The following is a 4,324-nucleotide window of genomic DNA, read 5'->3' on the forward strand; positions in this document are numbered from 1 at the left end:
CCAGTTTCCACTGTCTTTCTCACACTTACCCTTTTAGTATATCTTTACATCAGAGCCTATTCTCACTCATGGTTTACCAAAGAGAAAGCCACATGAGAATCTTAGGTTTTGTCACTAACGTATATGAAAAAGATTATTTTAATTTTATCAAGACCAGATTTGGGTGGGGACACAGAGTGAAACCATATCATTCTGCCCCAACCTCTTCCAAATCCCATGTTTTCACGTTTCAAAATACAATCACGCCTTCCCAACAGTCCCTTAAAGTCTTAACTCATTCCAGCCTTAATACAAAAAGCCAAGTCCAAAGTCTCATCTGAGACAAGGCAAGTTCCTTCCAACTAGGAGCCTGTGAAATTAAAAGCAAGTCAGTTACTTCCAAGATACAATAGGAGTACAGGCATTGGATAAATGCTTCTATTTTAAATGGGAGAAATTGGCCAAAACAAAGAGGCTACAGGCCCCATGCAGGTCCAAAATTCAGTGGGGCAGTCATTACATCTTAAAGCTCCAACATAATCTCCTTTGACTCTGTGTCTCACATCCAGGGCACACTGATGCAAAGAGTGGGCTTCCATGGCCTTGGGCAGCTCTGCCTTTGTGGCTTTGCAGGGTACCGCCCCCATCCCAGCTACTTTCATGGCTGTCATTGAGTGTCTGCAGCTTTTTCAGGTGCACGATGCAAGCTGTCAGTAGACCTACCATTCTGGGGTCTAGAGGATGCTGGGCTTCTTCTCACAGCTCCACTAGGCAGTGCCCCAGTAGGGATTCTGTGTGGGGGCTCCAACCCCACATTTCCCTTCTGAACTGCACTAGCAGAGCTTCTCCATGAGTACTTCATCCCTGCAGCAGACTTCTGCCTGGACATCCAGGAGTTTCCATACATCCTCTCAAATCTAGGGAGAGGTTCCCAAACCTCAATTCTTAACTTCTGTGCACCTGCAGGCCCAAGACCACATGGAAGCCACTAACGGTTGGGGCTTGCACCCTTTGAAGCAATGGCCTAAGCTGTATGTTGGCCCCTTTAGCCATAGCTGGGATGCAGGACACCAAGTTCTGAGACTGCACAAATCAGCAAGGCCCTGGGCCTGGCCTATGAAACCATCTTTTCTTCATAGGCCTACCAGACTGTGATGAGAGGGGCTTCTCTGAAGACCTCTGACAACCCTGGAGACATTTTCCCCATTGTCCTGGCAATTAACATTTGGATCCTCATTACTTGTGCAAATTTCTGCCTCTGACTTGAATTTCTCCCCAGAAAATAAGTTTGTCTTTTTTATCACATGGTCAGAAGGCAAATTCTCCAAAATTTTATGCTTTATCACCTCTTGAACACTTTGCTGCTTAGAAATTTCTTCCAGCACATACCCTAAATCATCTCTCTCAAGTTTAAAGTTCCCAAGATCTGTAGGGCAGGGGCAAAATGCCACTAGCCTTTTTGCTAAAGCAGAGAAAGAGTGACTTTTACTCCAGTACCCAATAAGTTCCTCATCTGCATCTGAGACCACCTCAGCCTGGACTTCATTGTCCACATCACTAACAGCATTTTTGTCAAAATCATTCAACAAGCCTCTAGAAAATTCCAAACTTTCCCACATCTTCTTGTCTCCTTCTGAGTCCTCCAAACTGTTCCAATCTCTGCCCACTACCCAGTTCCAAAGTCGCTTCCACATTTTTGGGTATTTTTATAGCAGTGCCTGACTCCCAGTACCAACTTAATACATTAGTCCATTTTCACACTGCTGTGAAGACATACCCAAGACTGGGTAATTTATTAAAAAAAGAGATTTACTTTATTCACAGCTCCACATGGCTGGGAAGGCCTCAGGAAACTTACAATCATGGAAGAAGATGTAAGAAAAGCAAAGACCTTCACACAGCAGCAGGAAACAGCGAGTTAGCAAGAGCAGGAAAGACTGCCTTACAAAACCATCAAATCTTGTGAGAACTCACACACTATCACGAGAACAGCATGGGAGAAACTGCCCCCATAATCCAATCACCTCCCAACAGGTCCCTCCCTTGACACATGAGAATTATGGGGATTACAATTCAAGATGAGATTTGAGTTTTAGAGCAAAACTGTATCAATGGTTTTGCATCACATAATTTTTTACAGGTGTGTTCTGGAATAGTTTCTATAAATTGATCCATTCTTGTAAAAAAATCAAAAGGGATTTGAATAAATATATAGATGTGGGTATAAATATAAATTTAGATACTCACCAAACTGTTGAAAGTGGTTATTTCTGGTTGATAATGAACAGTATTTATTATTATCTATTCAAACTTTGATTTCTTATAGTGCTATGTGGACAAAAGTTTTGGTAAACAGACAATTACTCTGCAGGTGGAAGAGTAATTACTAAGTCTTTTTTGGCAATCAGCAACAATATTTTTAAATGTGCATCCCTTTAGCCCTTTAATTCTACACAAGATTGTTGATAATAAAGAAAAAGTTAGTTCTGTATAAATTACATCAGCGGAAAATTGGTTAAATAAATTATGGTACATCCATAATACGTAGACTGTTATCACTATATAATTATATAACTAGAAAGTCCAAAAAAGTCAAACAAAAAGTGTAAAGTGTTGAAAAGTGTTGATAAATTAATAAAAATTAATTATATCCATACATGCCAGTTGCAAGTTGTGGGAAATTCAATTGTTTTTAAAAAGGAGATAATATTTATGACAATAATAAAGACGATTACATTTCTAGAAGTTCACATACAGAAAATAAACAATAAATAATAACATCCAAAAATAAGAAATAAGGGAAACCTTGAACTAAGATAGAAAAATATCCTGGTTATTTTAAAAAGAAGACATACACATGGCCAATGAGCATATAAAAGTGTTAGACATCACTAATCATTAAAGAAATGCAAATCAAAACCACCATGATATACCATCTCACCCTAGGCAGAATGGCCATTATTAAAAAATCAAAAAATAACAGATGCTGGTGAGGTTGTGGAAAAAAGAAAATGCTTATACACTGCTAGTGGAAATGTAAATTAGTTCAGCCATTGGGAAAGCAGTTTGGTAATTTCTCAAATAACTTAAAACCATTTGAGAATTACCATTTGAACAAGCAGTCCCATTACTGGGTATATACCCAAAGGAATATAAATCATTCCACCAGAAAGACACGTGCACATGTATGTTCACTGCAGCACTATACACAATAACAAAGACATGGAATCAACCTAAATGCCCATCAACAGTAGACTGGATAAAAATAAAAATGTGGTATAAATAATAATGGAATACTATGCACCCATAAAAAGAATGAGATCATGTCATTTGTAGCAACATGGATGGAGCTGGAGGTCATTATCTTTGGTAAACAAACACAGGAAGAGAAAATCAAATACCACCTCTTCTCACTTATAAGTGGGGGCTAAATTTTGAGTACATATGGACACAAAGAAGAGAACAACAGACACCAGGGCCCACTTGAGGGTGGAGGTTGGGAAGAGGCTGAGGATTGAAAAAGAACCTGTTGGGTACTATGCTTATCACCTAAGTGACAAAATAATCTGTATTCCAAACCCCTAAGAAATGCAATTTACCTATATAGCAGACCTGTGCACGTACCCCTGAACCTGAAATAAAAGTTAGAAAAAATATAAAACTAAAAAAAATTTAAAGAACAAAATATATCCTGGTTCTTACCTGAGGTAATTAATGACAACAAAATGTCTGCAGCTCATATATTTAATATAGCTGAAATTGATACTAGAAATTAAAAAATAAGATTTCAAAGGGAAATAAACATATAATCAGAGCCATTCTGTTATTCAAGCAATATTCCCAAGACTTTATATTTTTTCCAAGACGCTTGACTGAGAAGAGGGTGTCCAGAGTTGCCAACACAACTCCACTATTCATTGGGAAAAAATTCTCAATTATACTTGAAAAGAATAGTTCTTTTGGCTGGGCACAGAACTGCAATCCCCGAACTTTGGGAGGCCGAGTTGGGCAGATCACCTGAGGTCAGGAGTTCAAGACCAGCCTGGCCAATACAGTGAAACCCCGTTCTCTATAATAATACAAAAATTAGCCGGGCGTGGTGGTGGGCACCTATAATCCCAGCTACTCTGGAGGCTGAGGCAGGAGAATTGCTTGAACCCAGGAGACAGAGGTTGTAGTGAGTCAAGATCTTGCCACTGCACTCCAGCCTAGGCAACAAGAGCAAAACTCCATCAAAAAAAAAAAAAAAGAAAAGAAAAGAAAAGAAAAAGAATAGTTCTTTCTATAAATTAGTCTATCATGAATTTTACTCCACACAATCTGGTCATTTTTCTCTGAATGAATA

The sequence above is a fragment of the Pongo abelii genome, chromosome 1, assembly GCF_028885655.2.
Source record: "Pongo abelii isolate AG06213 chromosome 1, NHGRI_mPonAbe1-v2.0_pri, whole genome shotgun sequence".
In the NCBI taxonomy this organism is placed as follows: Eukaryota; Metazoa; Chordata; class Mammalia; order Primates; family Hominidae; genus Pongo; species Pongo abelii.